This window comes from Phlebotomus papatasi, chromosome 3 (genome assembly GCF_024763615.1).
Source record: "Phlebotomus papatasi isolate M1 chromosome 3, Ppap_2.1, whole genome shotgun sequence".
NCBI classification, from domain to species: domain Eukaryota; kingdom Metazoa; phylum Arthropoda; class Insecta; order Diptera; family Psychodidae; genus Phlebotomus; species Phlebotomus papatasi.
The window spans coordinates 71086808-71107199 of NC_077224.1; the positions used below are offsets into that span (position 1 = coordinate 71086808).

General features: G+C 32.9%; 1 protein-coding gene across 11 annotated transcripts in view; it reads left to right on the forward strand.

Moving 5' to 3' along the window:
- Positions 1-20392, forward strand: part of LOC129808208 (disks large 1 tumor suppressor protein) — a 158061-nt gene that overhangs the window by 16069 nt on the left and 121600 nt on the right. The gene's annotated exons all lie outside the window — the stretch shown is intronic.

Consider the following 20392-nt stretch of genomic DNA (forward strand, 5'->3'; position numbering starts at 1 on the left):
TTATAAAGCGGTTCAAATCGGTTGTGAATCGGTAATGAACCGTTAAGAAAGTTTTGTCGCAAAATTAATTGTATTACTCTTAAAACTATTTTAAGGAATCTTTTGAGAGATTTATGAATCGGTTTAAATCGGTTAAGAACCGATAAACGGTTATTGATTCGAAGGTAGGGTAGAGTCAGCACTTTTTCGCCACTAAGCACTTTTTCGCCACCTAAATTAAAATCACATTTTAAGAGAATTATGAGTTCGTGGAACTACGAAATGAGTGTTATTTCGTGACCTAAACCAAATGAATCAGAAAACCATATCAGATGCTCCACCGACTAGATTATTTCCAAATTAATTAAAGAAATTGTCGACAAGGTAAACAGTCACCAAAAAAATATGGAGTTCTTAATAAACTTATCAACGCTCAGAGAAATTGTCTTGCATTATTTTATATTTTTACAGTCAAGTATTTGATTTTTTTCACTGAAAGTCAATCTGTTTATTAACTAAGCTTTGTTCTAATATCATTTTTTTAATAAAGTTTTCCAAAAAACAAAGAAATACGGATGTGGCGAAATAGGGCTTACTTTTTTCAGTTGTGTAAGTACTTTTCGCCAATCATTTTTCCAAGCATTTTACAAGTGGCGCAACTCGCGGAATTTAGTTAAAACAGGCGTAATTTTCAATTGATTTTTGCCGCAAATAAAAAATGCGCAAAAAATCATTCGAAATACTCTAATAATTGTCATATATCGGTGTTAAATAAAAAAAAGTACTGTGCCGTGTAATTTTTGAGGTTTTCGAAAGCTGCTGTTTCTTAAAAATCAATTAAAAACAAGTGGCGAAAAAGTGCTTACACAGTGGCGGAAAAGTGTTTACAAGGTGGCGAAAAGTACTGAAACATGCATTGTTGCAGGAAATGTACTTTTTCAACTATATACTCAAAACTTTCTGGCAAGTCTCCTGGTTCAATAGATGGACAATGCTTCAAAGCACTTGTACACAAAATTTCATTTTATTTCGACAAAAAGTGTAAGAATTATAAGGGTGTCAAACCTTAAGGTGGCGAAAAGTACTTACTCTATCCTACTTTGGAGGTATAGCATCTAAAAGTCACGAATTCGAGCACTTCGTAAAGCCTGGGACGCTTTGTCACCCCTTGTTTTTCTATTAAATATTTTTTTTACCTTCCCGAAAAAAAGTTTACTCACCTGAAATTGAATAACCTTGTCTGTCATCATAATTGAGACTTTTTCTTGGAGTTCTTCTAAAAAAAATCAATGTTCACCACACTTATTTGATTTTATGGCTTCTACACACTAGAGAAAATTATGTCCATATTGAAGAGTTTTTCCTACACAAGCGTAGGGAATTTGCTTCAATATGGACATAAATTTCTCTTGTGTGTAGAGACCATTATACCATTTGAATTATAATAACAGAGGTCAATGAATGAATTTCTTTATTCAACTGCAACTGATCAGTAAATGTTTATTTTCTTTCTAAAAATCTCGATGATATCTAAGTGAGAATTGTTGATAAAACTTGTCGCACATTTCGTCTGTCGTTTCAGCTAAATATTGTTTATTTTCTTTTGCTGGATGATATTTTGCAAACCTTGCAATTTATTTCTGTTGGATTCAATTACCACGCTCGCACAGACATTGTATACAATTCAATGTGAAGTAAAATGTGATGGTATGAATGACGTCATCAATTGAAAAATTCTCCTTAAAATACGTCATCAGCTCATTCAGAGAAATGGAAAAGCTCTTTGGTATATCATTACGCACAAACATCACTACAATCAGCATTTTCCATTCTCTCTCTCTCTCTCTTTAAATATATTTTTGCACATTTTATCCAAAAGCCATTCAGTTAGAGTTAGAGGGACTGCAGAGAAACTCTGAGAGATTGCAAATGAAAATTCAGGAGAGACCTGGATTAATAAGGGAGCAGGGTTAAAAGGATCCCAATGACGTCACGGTATAGAAATTCAATGTAATAGTGACGGGGAAAGAGCCATAGCAACACAAATATTGAGGTGAAATTGTGTTAAGTTAAAATATGTGTGAGAGAGAGAGAGAGAATTGTGTTTTTGGTATTGGTTTGTTCTATTTATAGAAAATATATCACTTATAAATTTATCCAATGGGAGAACATTCGATAAAATCCCCAAAGCGATGGTAAAAGGGATCCATAAACTCAGATATCCCGAAAGGATGCCAATTTTTGGAGGTTACCTAATATGCAGGAAAGATATATTGTATCAAACTATCAATCACTCGCTTCTTTGGCATTTTCCTAAGACAATGAAAAATCCCTTTGTTCACGATAAACTTTTCCCATGGTCGAGAGAAAGCGGGAAGTCAGTGGTGGAAAGTTATATAGTGTATTTTCATGTGGGAATAATTAGAAAAGAAAATTTATTCCATTTATTCCATAGAGCTCTCCCTCTTGCCACATCATTTTCCCCAACCGCAACTATTATTAGGTAGTATATATGGAGTATAAAGGGAGCTAAAAGTGATTTACATTATAAATTTTACCTTGTATTTTCCACAAATTATGCGTTTTTTTTTACAAACACGAAAATTATTAGCATTAAGTAAGCAAATGCTGCTGTACGATTTATGGAAAATAGGGGAAACATGTTAGAAAATGAAAATAAATTCATAATAATGGTTAGTATCCTATATGCAGTTTTTTTTTTTATTTTGAGGTATAGGCTGAACACAAATTTTGTGGAAACTGAAAATCCCTTTGATGCAATATAAATCAACTGCATATAACAGAAAGACTTTCAATACCAAATACACTCTGACGGATCGACTACCCCCTGAGGTAAAGGGGTCAAGAAACCCATCCGTGGCCTCCATTGAGTAAAAACATAGGGTAACGTGTGGTATTTCTCGACAATGTGCTTTTCGGGACATAATATGGATATTTCTGGACACATCAAAAATCCTATAAATATTTGTTTTCTTATTATTTTTAAGTTCTATATGAAATTTTAAGCTCTTTACGTATCAGATAAACATAAAACTTCTGAAATTTTATTTAATTTAAAGCGTGAAATACGCATGAATTGTGAGTGTCACATTACGTTTTTTACAAAACCTTCAGTGTTGTCAATTTTGCAGATGTCAATACAAACAGTCCTTAGTTTTTTTTCGATTTAAGTCACTTTACAAGTGAAATTAAAAAAAAATTTTATGAAAGAGTGAAATTTACACCTTCTACTTAAAAGTAAGTTGTCAGGCTCAGTGAAATTTATTTGCATAATAGCGACTTTTTTCTGTCCCGAAATACCAAATTGTCCCGAAATACACCATTCTTACTTCTTTACATTTTTTGCTATTTTGAATAAAAAATGATGGATTTTTCAACATTTTTCGATAATAATCTTATTCTGGATAGAATAAGGAACATAAATATTCGTATCAACAAAGAAAAAAATAATTTGAGAAGTCATTACGCTGTTTGAAATTGCAAAGTGCTAAAAAGTGTCCCGAAATACCACACGTTACCCTAGTGGTTTTGTCTACTGATATTTTATTACCTATTTATGCTCTAATATGGCAAAGATTATTTCAAGAAATCTCCTAAACTCCGACGAACCTATTGTCATGATTCTACATGGCAATGGGTTCGTCGGAGTTTAGGAGGGCCCTCTCGCTATAGTGGCAAACATTGGGGCATATCCAAAATCCTCAGAAGTGAATGCCCTAAACAGATTTACTGGACTTTCCTAGACTGGAAATGTAGTCTGAACATTATTTTGATTACCAAATACGTTAAGACGTCTCTCGGCTTAAGTCGTAATGCGCTGGACACACCTAAGACTTAAGTCGTGAGACAGCGTAACCTAATTGTAATCAAAATAATGTTTAAACTCCATTTCCATCAGTTTCCTAATAAGCCGTCTCTCGGCTTAATCCACAAGACCGGCTTCAAACTGGAGGCTTAGCCTAGTTCCCGAAGGCCTCAAAAATCTAAATAATAAGCAATTTCAATGATTTTTCAAAATCTAATGGATAATTTGCCCTTAATATCCAATTCTAAACAACAATTTCTTAAAAAACCGTGCTTTGATAAGGAATTAGAGGAGTTAAGCCAGATGGCTAAGCCTTAGGTCTGAAGCCCGTATAAGGGCCTTGGCAGACCTGAGGATTAGCCGAGAAACGGCTTAGCGTAATTATATTAGAAATAATGGTTAAACTACATTTCCATCATTTTCCACTAAGTCGTCTTTCGGCTTAAGCCGTAAGTCTGTTTAGGGCATAAGTCTGTCCAACACATAAAGGGTGATCCTTAGGTTTCACTCCCTTATAAAATGTTCTTCCTCTGGACTTCAAATAAGCCTTAAGGCGACTCGTCTGATCAAATGCTCTCACGGCTCTCACGGTAGGCGGATCCACCCTAAACCGTGGAATCGAAGAGACTTTATCCGCCAGGGACAAGAGTACGTGGCTGGTAAGGGTTTACAGGGCTATTGCAACACCAGAAGCTTTCTCTTTTCCTTGTCAGGTGACTTACCATGAACTGTGCAATGAAAAGCAAAGATTACCTGGGTCATAGGAATAATTTAAAGTTCCTCACATTATCTATCCTGTTCATATTGCCTTCCTTGTCGTGCTAACGCATATCTGTAGCCCTCCTAGGTTCCCAGGTTTTACGAACTCGTGCCTTAAGTGCTATCTATCAAAAATACTTTCGCATCATTTATCGTTTACCGGTTCTCAACCGATATGATCCGATTTATAAATCACTCAAAACATTGTCCAAAATTAGCTTAGGAATTTCCTTAGCAATTTCATTCTTTTTCGGATATGTTTTGTAAAGCCTAGGCGAACTTTTAGCCTATTGACGCCTATGCCCGGAAAATTTGCCTTTTTGATTTTTTAAGCTTGAAAACTTAAACAACCCAACAAAAGATTTCTTCCTCAGTCGAATATAATGATTAAAAATTAACTGAAAATTTAAGAGAAATTAAATTCTCTTGTGCTTGTACTTATTCTTGGAGTAAATTATTTTAATTTTACAACCATTATACTATACTTATATACTAATTTAAGGAATATTAAATTTTTAATATTGAATGTTTTGACACCCTATATTGAATGTAAAAATTCTCACGATAAAGCAATTCTACGAAATTTACATCTGTTGGATAGCTCAAATTCACAAAACGTAAAACTACTGAGTATGAAACCCTCTAAAAGAGTAAATAAAATTGATTTATAAGTTGTTTATTCATGTCGTGAAAAAATTAAAATATGTAATTAGGTGGTGTAGCAAAACGCAATGTTTTTCAACAGCAACAAATAAATTAATGCTGAAAATGCAGAAGAATTTCCCATTTCTCCATGACATTCCTGAAGAGCTTTTTTTTTGTATATAGGCTCACATAAAGTAAAAAGTTAGGTATTTATGTTAAAGTCATGGAGGTATGGAGGTTAACGGGGAAATATTATTATATTATAGTAGATCCCGCTGTGACGATACATAGCTCATTTGTTCAGCATGAATACAACGATTATCCTTTAGGTATATGTTAAATACTTTGCGGTTAGCCTATCTATTGAATCATAAACGTATTTCCTTCTGCTGCAACAGTGACAAGGAGAAAATTACATTTGGTATAATGCAATCGGAGGCTCTGTGGTGCATTTCTAGTGCAACCAAGCAAAAGATGAATATTTCCATCAGGATGGGTATGATGAAAGCCATTGGTGTGTTATGATGTGAATAGTCATGGGATTTTGCATTATAGAGTTAAATTAATCTGCGGAGAAACCAATTTTGTGCTTATTGTGTAGAAAGGACAAACTTTATATCCCAAACTAAGGTTGAGATCCAGATTTACATTTAGAATATCGAATAAAGGTGCAGAGCATTAATGTAACGCCTTTATAGAAGCAGACGAAATGGAAACGGGCAAAGAGAGAGAGAGAGAGAGAGAGAGGCGGTTTTCGAGATTCAGAGCTTATACATAACCTAGACTAGGCAGTCTAAAGCCAATGATGTTAAAGTTCTTGGAGAAAAGCTCAGATTTGTCAAATCCATCGTAATGAAAGCTCTATAAATTCCAAGGAGGAAATATCTAAGAAATTTTTTATCCCGTTATTACATGTGATATGTGTTAGTCTTATAATTTTAAGAACGACGCTCCAATGAGGGACATTTTCGATGTCAGATACATTTAGATTTCTGATGTCCAGATGACAGCTGTCAAACACTCGAAAAATTGAGAAAATTCTCCTTTATATATGGATTTTCATCTGTCATTTTCAGTCCTAATCATCCAGATAAAGGACAGTTAGGTGTAAAATCAAAACGATCGATTAATACCACATCGCACAATATTCGGAATTATAATTTCGATGTTGTATTTCGAAAATCACTTTCGCGTATGAGGCAAAAGATTATGTTCATAAGTTCGAAGATTTGAGAAAGTTAATCACTTTGAACTAGGGAAAACTGGGGACCCACCGGACACGGAGTAGCACCGAACACTGCGATTTTTTAACCCTTTAATGACGAGACAGTTTTCGCGGACCGAAAATCAGCAATAAAAATGAAACCAATGAACAAAACCAGTAAAAGGTCTTATATCTGGCCTTCGAAAAGCCAACAGAGTCTGATTTGGTGTATTTTTTGTCTCTATGAACGATAGGGACAAAGATAGCCTGAAAATTTAAGTAATTTTTCTGACAATACCAATGAATGATAATTTTCAATCTAATGAAAAATATTATGTTTGAGTATTGTAGTTTCTTTTCCAAAAACGGTTTTGCTTAAAAAAATTGGAAGTATTAAAAATATTTAAAATTAATTTTCATTATGAAAATTTAAAAATTTGTCTTTTTCTAGCTCAAAGATTTACTATATAGCAAATAGCTGGAGACTTGAAAAAAATATCCTAGATTCCTTCAACCTTCTATTTTGCAATTGCGTACAAACATAAGGAAAAAAATAACTTTAGTCAGGAAAAATTATTTTCTTTATGGGACACCGGTGTTCCAATCGTCCTTAAAGGGTTAATCATCATTAATTCATTTTTTAAAAACAAATTTGGAAAATTGTATGTATAAAAAATTGTCTCCTAAGTCGCTACACTTAACGGTAAACTCTCTAGATATACACACAACCAAACAGATGGATAACTTAATGGACAAATAAATACGATGACGTTGTTACTTCTCTAAAATAGTTTGATTCACATATTTATAGCCGAAAAATGGATGCCCGTGGGATGAAAGTTGGAAAATTCGAACGGTCAAAAAACTCAGAATTATTGATCTATCAGGACTTTGTGGGTAGTTTAAGCTATTAAAAACTAAACTTGTTTTTTTATTATTAAATAAAAGTGCCACGTATACTACGTATATACATATATTGCCGTGTAGATGCAGGTTATTTAGCCCACCGAAGCCGACCTTGAAACCCTGCTTCTCGTAAACTTTTCTCATTTCTAGCACTTAAGGATGGTTTTCGTCGATAGGGCATGGTAGATCGGATCGGTGAAGACCATAGGGGAAACGGGCAAAAAGTCACAAAACGGATATTTTATTTTTTTACAAGCTACTTGACAGCTTCAAGAATTTCTAATTAGCGCAGTTTTATAGGAAATTTACCGCTCTACAACTTTGTGAAAGTAATTTTCCTCTATTTTATAAGGAAATACGTTTATCGAGCCAATTTCTAAAAGGTAATTTTGTGACCATCTCAAAAATGCTGGGGCAAATAGTACCAGACATTGGATATTATCATATTTTGATTCGCTTCATTACAGGCTTCCGTAAATTTGAAAAAATACCTAGGGGAGATATTTTCATAGAAAATTTATTCATCTACACCTTTGTAAAACAGTGTTTTCTCTGCGAGAAAAGTGAGAAAACTGGAAAAGCGCTTTTCAAACTATTTTAGAAAAAAACATTCAAAAGACTGCAAATCGTTTGACCAATGCAAACAAAAAGCGGCGTGACATGATAATGACGTTTCTTTTCGCCGTGATACATCAGAAATTGCTTCGTTTTTTTTTTTGTTACTTTTTGCTCTACACCTTTTGTTACTTTTTACCCCAAGTGTCCATTTTTAATAAAAGGATTTCTGGAGAAAAGAACCTTTGTGAAATTCTAAAATAGGTAGTGGATTCGTATTCAAAAAATCCAAATTATTTAGAAAATATTCACCAGTGCATCAATTTTGGAAAATAACTAGGTAATAATTGTTATCTTCTGCAAGGAAAATATTTCAAAAATAGGGCTAAAAATTTTGATATTTTTATTTTCTAAATTCCTTGTTCGAATTGTAAGAAACTTACGACATTGAAGAAGGTCTATGGAGGCTATCTATAGAAAAAAATTTGAGCCGCTATCTTTTTTACCTTGGAAGATATTGAATTTGGAATTTTTCGATTTGTGACTTTTTGCCCCAGTCTCCCCCAACTGATCATACTTAAGTGCTAGAATTAAAGAAAGCTTACGAATAGCAGAGTAGCAAAGTCACCAGGCAAATATTTCCCCTTTAACAAATGATATATATTCAGCATAATCTACTAGCAATTTAGGAGGCATTCCTAATGAGTTGAATTGGTGATTGAGTACTTACATCATCAATCGGAAGAAATTAGGAAAGTGTTGATTATGACTTTCATGGCGAATTTATTGATGACTCTACGAAAAATAGGTAAATACATACTTCTTAACTAATATTACTTTAGAGTTTACACTGAAATTTGGAATATATAGGGCTAGAAAACATTTCTGTGTCCTGTAGTAATATTTGTGTTTTTTGTGAACAACGTGATGAAGTGAAACTAAGCTCTTATCTCGTACATTTAATCGTAGATGGAGAGTAAGTAGAAAACAATAGAGGAAAAGAAAAGAATAATATTCAAGGATAATATTTTCAGGCAAGGAAAAAGTTTTTAGTTCTTTTTTTTAAACCACAAACATGGAAAAGAACTTCTAGGATTTTAGATAAAAAAAAAAGAATAGAAAGTTTTCATTACTTACTGTTAAACAAAAATTATAGAGACAGTAAATGCGTGGGAGAAAATACAGAAATAATTCTTAAATTATTACATAACGGACGTCCTATTAAAAAGGGAGGGTCTAATTAAGCGGTAAGAAAAGCTGAGGCGTGTTTATTTTGTGAAAAAGGCTGAAGTGTTACATTATCTGATGAATAATTTCACATTCACTGCCATCAAAATTGCGAAAATCTTGTGTAAATTCCCATCTGATGGTACTCAATTATTTGTAAAGCAGAAACAAGTGAATAATAGAGATGTTTAGGCCCTCCTCCATGGAAAGGTTGGCGAAATGTCATTCCTTTATTTACTTTAATAAACATATATATTTTTAATTTTTCGGTCGAAAATTCTATCCAAATGAATCATTACAAAAGAAATCCAAATTCATCTTCTCGTAGTATTTAAATTCTAAAAAGAACTATTTATTTTTGCATTGACTTCAAAAACGTAAAGAAAGAGTATGAAAGTTTAATTATCTGCAATTAAAAAATAAATCATCTTTAGTTTTGTGAAATTTTTTGCGATATTAATATTACAGAACCTTCATGAATGCATCCAAGCTTAATTCGACTGTCATAAAACTGTGCCCTTCTAAAATCATATCCTTCGTGGTCCTGAAAAAATTATCAATTTATTTTTTAACACAATATAATGCCTTACTTGATTTATACATAGTCATGAAGATCAATAAGACATTGAGCGTTGGTTTATCAAAATTTTGAAAATTGCAGCTGAATAATTGGTCTGTAAGTGTTCTTGACTGAAAAAGAGTAAAATCGGTTTTTGCTTTGACTGATTTGATTCTTTAATTGTTTTAAAATAACTCACAGTGTAAATAATTTCATTTCCAGTTAAGCACAGTAAGAATAATTCAACAAGTAGTGTAACCATGTACAATAATCTAGTAACAAGTTCAATATTACCCTCAGATTGCAGCTGAAAAAATTATACAATTATACATAAAATAAGGAATTAAATATCCGGTTTACCGAAAAACTGGGTAACCGTTGTTAAAATGACTATGTCGAACATGATATATTTACGGTCTCATGGTTTAACCCGTCCTAATTTTTTAGCTAACAAAATTTGTAAGAAGATGCTTTAAATGATATTATATATTAAAATTTAATTCTAATTCTAAAAGTCCAATGCGAGTTTTTTTATTTAGAAATTTAAGATCGTTTGTTCTGCCAGACTGATTTAATCAGTAAGAGTAGAGAAAATGAATAATTTATAAAATAGTTTAACTTCAATTGGCTATAGGAATTAAATACATACCATTATTATTTCATATCCTGTCATGCAGTAAATTATAATAGATACGACAAACTGGAAAAATATTATTTTGCTGTAGATATCTTGAAGTTCTCCGACAAATTCCAAAATTTTCTTGTGCAATATTATGCATTTGACTAGTTCTCCGTAGAATACACTTCCTTTTCTAATGCTCAATTCATTGGCATATTTATCAACATTGATTTTTTCTTGATCATCAACCATATTTTTGAAAGTTTCTTGTTTTTCGTGACCTAGCTAAAGTAAAAAATATATTATTATATTATTTATGTTACAAAAAATATGTGTACCTCTTTCAATCGTATTCCAAGACACTCAATTTGTCCGTTTATTAGAATACACAAACAGTAAATTATTGTATCGCAAGGTATTATATACGCACAGCCAATGCATAATCCAAGTATTTCAAATAAATAGGTAAGCATGAAGGTACTAGTAGTATTGACACTCCAAGGATACCTAAAAGATTTTTTCATCAAATGCAGCTAATATATAAAAAACTATTTATCTTAAGGGATAAAATCTACCAGAACGCCCAAAATTAACGAGTTTTTTGTGATTTTTGTGATCAAAAACTCAACACGAACATCCTTAAAAAGGGAAACCTTGTTGGGTCAAGACCACCAATAGGGTCCTGCCTGGATACCCGTTTTTCCAAGTTTTTGGTTATTTTGTTCTCACATTTATTTCTTTATAAAAAAGATAATTGTTATTTATGAATCTCAAAAAAAAACTTCTAGAGAATTTATCAAAGCAGCTAACCTGAAAACGCTAAGTAATTTAAGTAAAAATTACTCGAGTTTTCATTTAAGCAAAAGAAGACCAACAAAAAATGTCTGGTAGATGTTACCCCTTAACTAAATTACGATTCAACTTCGAAGAAAGTCGTTTTTGGGTTATGAGATAAATAGTTGTTTAATTCAAATATTAAAAAAAGTGTTCAGATATTTCCAAATCGAAGATGTAGTAGCCAGACCAGATTTTGTGAATCAAAATTGTCGGAACGCTATGAACAGATAGAAAAGATAGGAAATGATAACATGTTTCTGATACAAATTCTTTTTTGATTAATTTTACTGATCGAACCGGAGACCACTTTTCTTAACAAATCTTCGCGTTTCAGATGATTTCTGAATGTCGTCACGCTGTTTGTCCGTCTGTCTGTTCGGCTGTCGCCAGCTGTAGAGGCCAAACGGTTAGAGATAGAGACTTGGTACCTTCGGGGGACCCCCCCCCATCATTAAACTTGCCCATTATTCCCCCATCCCTCCTATACCCTCCAAAACCATCCTTTTGGGGATGTCTCTAAAATGCATCGTTCGATTTTTATGAATGGCTATAAAGCAACAGTGTTAGAGGCAAAATGTTCTTTTGGGCTCTAACAACAGAAGACTTTCGACCCTTGGAGTACCTTAAGATGTATGAATGATGGATATATTGACAAATTTCACAATTATCTGATAGGACCTAGTCATTTTTCTTAGTTTCAAAGATTCATCGCTATCAAAATTTTAATTTTTCCTTTATTTTTGTTCGTTAAGCAATTTTCCTACGATATTTCAGCAAAAATTAATGTAAAACTTTATAAAATGGAATTTAATTTATTAATTATAGTTAAAAGTGCAATTATTGAAAGCTACACTGAGAGAAATCCGTAAAAGTTAAAATAACTTTTAAGAAGTTGAAACACGGGATTTTGACATTTGATCTTCTCCTCCTTTATGCCTTGCCAACGTTTCGGAGCTTGATGGCTCCTTCTTCAGGTCTACAATATATACATTTAACATAGAATAATATTTAACAATTTCTAGACAATTTTTTAACAAAGATTTTCTTACATGGAAAAAGAATGGAAAGGATGTCAGGGAAATGGTTCACTACTATTTTTTCAAAAAAAAAAAAAAAAAAAAAAAAATTAAAATTAAAAATAACATTCCGGAAATGTTAATTTTACCCTTCAATATTGATCCGAAATCGGTGTAAATATTACCCTTTTTAGGTGTATTACGGATTAAATTAACCCTTTTTCATGTTAATTTTACCCTTAAAAGGGTGTAAAATTAACATTAAAAAATGTTGATATATTTTTACACCTAAAAGTGTTAAAGTTACGAGGAAAAAAAGTTAATCGCACCCCCTTTTTCTTCTCAGTGTATTAACCTAGAATTGGTCAAAATTTTCTGGTTATTTCCAGCCTGAAAAACAAAATTATTACAAGCAATCCCGGAGTGCTTGGTTCCGTTTCTGTTACCATTTGCTTGCCGGCCGCGATTCCTTACCCCCAAAATTCAAATCACAATAGAATTTTCAAGTATTTTCAATTGCAAGCACCCCGAGTTGCCCTCACTCCGAGGTCGTCTGTAAAGAATCTCAGCTACCATAAGCTTGTTTGGGATTATCACGGTTTTTTATGGCTGATTCTATATTTGTAAAAATGTAAAATTACTTTCACTACACCAATACTATTTACTTATGTACGAGAATAATCACACTTTTTTTTACATGTAGGGGAAAGTGATCTGCCTTTGAATGCTGCAGCCTTTGAACATTTTTTTCTCTTATTTCCCAAAGTAAAAATTCTATTTTTGGTAATAGAAGTTAATAGCAAATAATTAATTCCATTGACTATAGTTTAAAGAATAGGGTTTTTGCTTTGGGAAAAAAGAGAAAATTGAAATATACAAAGGTTGCCGCATTCAAAGGCAGCCCACTTTCCTCTACCATGCTTACATTGTGCACAAAGTTGATCGCAATGATTTTAATTTTTCTTTATAAAAATGCTCACCATGCTGCCATAAATATTTTGATGTTTTCTCGGGTACCAAGAAAAGGAGCAATTGCATAGAAAAATCCAGTAAAAGGACAACAAATGTAGAGGCTTCGAGTTAACCATTTTGCTCTCCATTGAGCTTTCTTTAATACAGCTAACTCTTCTGGAGATTGTGGTTGAAAAAGGCTTGAATCTAGTCTTGCAAACAATTTTTCAAATCTTGATCGGTTAATTTTTAAATTCAATAATTTTATAAGACAAAATATTCCTGAAGAAAACATATAAAGTCCGGCGGAAATATCACTAAAATTAGAAGCCTTAACAATAAACATTAATTGAAAGAAGTAAAAGAAAAACACAAAAACTGTCCACATGAAGATCGAATACCAAAAATACCAGGAATTTTTCCCTGGATCCCAAAATCCGAAGAGGGTCATGGTTTTAATTTGAAGATCAAAACTTGAGGATAATTTCAACATTTTCACTTCGAATTTTAGAGTTCAATTGACGGTGAACTATCTGAGAGACTATAAGTGTTAAGTTGTTGACGAACTCAATAAGATACTTCTTGTAATAAGCAGAAAACTCGTTTATATACGACTAATTGGAGTCCACATAAAGTGGTGGGGTTATAAAAAGGGACGAAAGGTACAAGTTACACGAGTTCCACAATTTGATAGTTCAATATTTTATGTGTAATGTAGAGAAATATTTTATCTTCGCTGGAATTATTAAGCTGATTTACGAATTAAAAAAAAAAGATCTATGTACATCGATACACTAATCAGTGATTTCTAATTAGAATTTCTATGTATTTAGCTGTAATATACTGTCGAGGAGAAAACTGAATTTTTTCTGTTTCAAATTTATAAAATATACTTTATTAAATTTATTCAAAAAATACAGGTTATCACAGAATCAACTAAAAGAGTAGGGTATAAGTATGCCAAATTTCTGCATAATTGTATGCAAGCATCAAACTCTTAAGTTTGAAATATAATATTTTTTATATAAATTGATTTTTTTGTAACTTCTTTTTAAGGAGTGTTGCTTGGAACCTTGTAGACAGATTATCGTCTTTATTTCCCCTAAAAATCATTCTTAATACATTTTAAAATGAATAAAAATATAGACGTATGCTTAGGTAATATTTCGGCCACATTGATTCTCATAGTTCCTTGCCCTTCCGAAATTTTTTCAAAGTCTTTTTCACATCATCTCGTTCGTCAAACCGAAATTTTTTTTACATCCTATAATTTTAAAGTATGCAAAAACTGAAAATTCATGGAGATGTGAGGAACAAGAAGATGAATGAGTGGCCGGAATTGCAAGCAGGCCGAAATTTGGTACACTATTACCCTAGTGTTGTTATTCATCAAAACCATAAGATTGCTCATGTACATAGCTATTCGATCAATATCCCTGAGTTAATAGAAGGTCTTAAATTTTTTTTAATGATGGCCATTATGAAAATTAGGCCGGAATTCGTCGGAATAAATAAAAACAACAGAGTAATAGCTAACAAATAAATAATTTATTGATCTAAGATTAAATTACAAACAGGTGTGTCACAGTTTATTTAATAACGTTTTGACTAAGTCGATATGTTTTATTTAGTGCACGATTAAAACCTATTTCGAAAACAATAGATTAAATTTACTATTAAATTTTGAAGCAAAAATTCGAAATTTTAAAGGATGTTTTCATCACTCCATTGACTTCAAAAACGTGAAGAAACTGTATGAGAGTTTGATTATCTGTAATTAAAAGTTAAGTCGTCTTTAGTTTTGTAAATAAATTTACGAAGTTAGTGTTAAAGGACCTGCATGAAGGCATCCAAGCTTAGTTCGACTGTCATGAAACTGTTGCCTTCTAAGACAATGTCTTTCGTGATCCTAAAAAGCATGATTCAATTAGTTTTTTTTATATTTTATATTTGTTTTTTTTTATAAATACATAGTCATAAAGATCATTAAGGCCTTAACCGTTGGCTTGTCAAATTTTTGAAAGTTACAATTTAATAATTGATCTGTAAGAGTCCTGGACTGAGAAAGAAAAATATATCTTTATTTATTTCAGCAGATTGGCAATATAAATAACAGTGAAAAACTTACTGTGTATATTATTTCATTCCCAGTTAAACAAAGTAAAAATAATTCAACAAGTACTGTTAACATGTAAAATACTCTAGTAATAATGTCAATAACGCTTTCCGATTTTAGCTGAAAAAATGGTATAAGAAAAGGAATTAAAATAAAAAAAAATTAAGAATAAGGTTGAATTTTATTATTAAAAGGCTACTTTCTAAGAAATGTAAAATGATTTTTAGTTTAAAGTACTTATAAGTGGATATTTTCAAAATAGCTCATATACTGTTGACTGGAATTAAATAAGTACCATTAGTATTTCATATCCTGTCATACAAAAGATTGTAGTAGACACGACGAACTGGAAAAATATAATATTATTGTAAATTTCTTGAAGTTCTCCGACAAATTTCAAAATTTTCTTGTGCAATATTATGAATTTGACTATTTCTCCGTAGAATACACTTCCTTTTTTAATGCTCAATTCATTGGAATATTTATCAATTTTTATTTTTTCTTGGTCTTCAATTATATTTCTGAAAATATTTGGTTTTACATGGCCCAACTGAAACGGGAAAATTTTATTATTTTTCATTTTTATTTCTAGGTTTTGTTTTTGAAAATGTTTTTACCTCTTTGAATCGTACTCCAAGACGTTCAATTTGTCCGTTTATTAGAATAAATAGGCAGTAAATAATGGTGTCGCAAGGCATAACAAAACTTATACCAATATACAATCCAAGGAGCTCATACAAGTAAGTGAGAATAAAATTAGTAGAATTATCAATGTCCCAAGGATACCTTAAAAATTAATTAAAATTCATAAAGTGCTTTTAAAACCTTAAGTCTGAGAAACTTTCGATTCAATTTTAAGCTTTTTTCTTGTTAATCAAAATTTCCTCTATGAGAGTTCTAATTTAAATGATTTACAAGTATTTTATAAGTCCCTCGTGGGAATTCAGAAGCATATTAATGAACAATTTTACGAAATATTTTTTTCTGTAAGAGATTTCTGAAATAGTGTAGAAATCCTAGTCTTATAAACTATTTAAGATTTTTACAACAATATAATAAAATAATTTATTATTCAAGAAGTTGAATCGCGAGTTTCACGTGTGAAAACGCTTACCATGCTGCCATAAATATTTTGATGTTTTCTCGGGTACCAAGAAAAGGTAGAGTTGCATAAAAAAATCCAGTAACAGGACAACAAATGTAGAGGCTACGAGTTAACCATTTTGCTCTCCATTGAGCTTTCTTTAATACAGCTAACTCTTCTGGAGATTGTGGTTGAAAAAGGCTTGAATCTAGTCTTGCAAACAATTTTTCAATTCTTGATCGGTTAATTTGCAAATGGATTAATTTTATAATACAAAATATTGCTGAAACCAATATATAAAGTCCGGCGGAAATATCACTAAATTTAGAAGATGTAAAAATAAAGACAACTTGGAAAAAGTAAAAGAGAAAGATAAAAACCGTCCACATGAAGATCGAATACCAAAAATACCACGAATATTTTCCTGGATTCCAGAATCCGAAAAAAATCAAAGTTTTAATTTGAAGATCAAAACTTGAGGATAATTTCAACATTTTCACTTCGAACTTTTAGAATGCAACTGGCAATGAACTATGCAAGTGACTAGATGCAAAGTTGTCGATGGACTGAAATATATACTTCCTTGTAGGTAGTAGGAAAACTCCTTTATTGACTAATTGAAGTCCACTCAAAGTGGTGGTGTCGTATCATGCACGAAGAGTAACTTTAGCTTCACATTTTCAAGAGCATAATAAACATGGTTTATAAGCGTATTAAAAATTTATCACATTAAGCTCTAAAAGGTGCGGTGAATAAATCAGTATTCCTCAGAACTTTGCTATATACATTAAAAAGACCTTAAAAATACTAAAGAAAAGACTGTAATGATAATGAGAAACAACAGATAAATAGGTCAACATATTTTAATTCCTGGATTGTTAAATCATATTTCATTTAAGCTCCCCCAAACTTGTATGTTACAACTTTTCGATTGAACTACGTAATAGGGAGATGATCTCCTTCCGGGTGCGTCAGGGATGCTGATCCTTTTAGAGACCAAACAACAATGTTTTTTCGCCAAAGCTTTCGACGCTACAGTGCGCCTTCTTCAGTGGCTAAAAGGTGGAAATTTTTTTATTAAAGAGACTTCCATACAAATTTCTTTGTTACAAATTGACTCACTCAAAACCGTGATTTTTTGTCTCTAAAATTCGTCCTCCTGTACTCATATGCATATCTATTCCTACTGAGAGACAACTAAACATGCAGATGAACAAAAACAGACTTTAAATAATAGATTTTCTACGCTACATTTCATTTAATTACATTTACCAGGGAAATTTTAGGATTTTCTTTGGGAGCACTTTGGACTTGCACATTCAACACAAACCAACTGTTCTCTATTTCGGTTGAAAACCCAAGCTTTTGAAATCATTTATATAATAGTTGTTGACCTTCTTCTTCTTCTTTTGATTTAAATTCTTCTCATGCAAAGTCTAAAGTCTCATGCAACTATCATGCAACCACTGGAACCAGCCTCATCCTCCCTCTTTGTCATGCACTCATCTCAACAATCCCGCATATGAATTGTGAATTCCGGATATTTCGGATCGTTTGTTTACACAATTTGACAGGTTTTGTTTTATGTGGAGAGACTCAAGAACCATTCTCTTTGCATAAGATTTATGGGAGTCTAATATTTTAGTTTCTTCAAATTCAAAAGGATGTCCTGTTTCGGCTACATGTGCACACAGAGAGGTAGCATTTTCGTTCTTTATCGGTGGTTTTATGTCTCTTTTGTGTTGTTGCAGTCGTTTCTGGAGTTGCTGGCCTGTCGTTCCTATGTAGTTAAGACCACATCCCCCACAAGGAACTGAATAGATTATATCCGACTTTTGCAGCTTAGGTATCGGATCCTTTACCTTGGTGAAAAACTCTCTCAATTTCTTGGCCGGCTGAAAGGCTATCCTCGCCCCAGTGAATCTCACGATCCTCGATCTCATCTTTTCAGAGATTCCTTTGACGTATGTGAGTGTAAAGAATCTTTCACTCTGGGGTGTCTGCTCCATAGATGATCCCCTCGAGCCCGGAACACCATCCCTCAACATCCTCCTAATGACCCTTTCCGGAAAATCATTTTTCTCAAGAAAAATGTAACAAAGAAATTTGTATGGAAGTCTCTTTAATAAAAAATTTTCCACCTTTTAGCCACTGAAGAAGGCGCACTGTAGCGTCGAAAGCTTTGGCGAAAAAACATTGTTGTTTGGTCTCTAAAAGGATCAGCATCCCTGACGCACCCGGAAGGAGATCATCTCCCTATTACGTAATACTTATTCTTCGTCAGTTATTCTATTGGCATTTCGATTGAACCTATATTAATTAAGAATTGACATATTATTAAAACAAAACTTTTTTTTAAATATGTTTCGTTGTAACTTATAGTAGAAGTACGGAAAGTAGCGGATCTCTATCTATGTATGAATCACTAAATTAATTAATTAAAGTTCACTCAAACTGGTGGGGTTATAAAAAGGACGAAAGGTACAAGTTAGATAATTTAATAGTTCGATATTAGGTGAGATTCTTAACAATCTCACCTACTATAATCCTAACAAAATTTCATGTCATCCGATCGACCTCAAACTTGGCCAAAATGTGTTTCAGCACTTCCTGATCACGAATATATATGTGGCTAATTTACGTTCCCGGCCGGCCGGCCGCTCTTTGGAGCTTAATAGCTCCTAAACTAAAAAAGATATCGACTTACGGTTTTCGGCAAAGGTTATATATCGGGTGAAAATTGCAACTTGGTGCATTGACCCCCCACCCCCCACCCCTCCTTCCGCCATTTTGAAGACCCCCCATTTTTTGTTTTCTCAATAGCTCCGCCCCTATGGCATCGAGCGGGCTCAAATTTTAGTAAGTTATAGCTGGGTCTTAGAGCTTTCCATCAATACCAAACTTAAGGTCCCCCGACCCCCCTGACCCGAGCTATAAGGGTCCAAAAAAAATTTCTTAAAATGGCCATAACTCCGGTTCTAATTGTCAGAATTTAAAAAGTGAGGGCTTTTTGAAAAGCTCTCGTGAAATGCCACTTCCCTTTCTAACATCGCAAGTTCATAAAACCACCGCTAGGGGCGCTATTATTGAAAAGAAAATTTTTAAATCTTATAAGTTAAATAACTCAAAAATTCCTTATGCAATCGGGCTGAAATTTTAGTATGTTGTAGCCGTTGATTATACCTATCAAACAAAAAAAACCTTAAGTCGATCCATAACCCCTGACCCGAGCTATAAGGGGTCAAAGTTCGAACATTGACCGGCCTCTATCTCCGGTTCTAATTAACATATCGACATAAATTTTACCTTTTTGGTTTCGTCTCGATGAGCACTTTCAGATGGAAGTTCAAAAAGTCACTACAGGTGGCGCTGTGATAGCGTCAAAATTCATCGAAATTCAAAGTCACTTTTCTCAAAAACGGCATTGTGCAAGTTAATGAAATTTTAGTATGTTGTAGTCCAGTCTAGGACGTTTCCAAAATGGTGCGTATGTGCGCTGTGGTTTCAATAGAACCGGAGATATGAGGGGTCAAAGTTCACGAAATTCAAAAAATCATATCTCCGGTTCTATGTGACCGATTTTGATGAATGAGGGCTTAAACGAAAGATCTCACCAAATACTACAACTTTGTAGAATATTTGAACTTCGTGGGACCAACACCAGGGGCGCCACAGTCGAAAAACCAATTTCAATATCACATAACCTCAATTATCTCGACTGTCGCTGAACCGATTTTGATGATTACTTCGACATAATTGTAGAGGACATTTGTCTCTACATTTCGTCCATACATCATTTTCCGCTTAGACTACGCTATCACTCCGATTTTGCCGTTTAAGTGTGAAAAAATTGATTTTTCCCATAATAACGCTTTGAAATCACTCAGATGCCAATTTGACTGCCTCTACTCCACCAAGACACTTAAAATATGGTTTTAAATGGAAAGTCCCACAAAAGACAACAATTCTTTGATATAGTTGAAGTTCAACAAATGACTACTTGGGGCACTTTGGATGAAAAAACAAGTTAAGAAACAAAAAACCTCGCTTATCTTGGCTTCTGAGTAATCGATGAGATCATGTTCTATAGGAAAATTATAGAGTACATT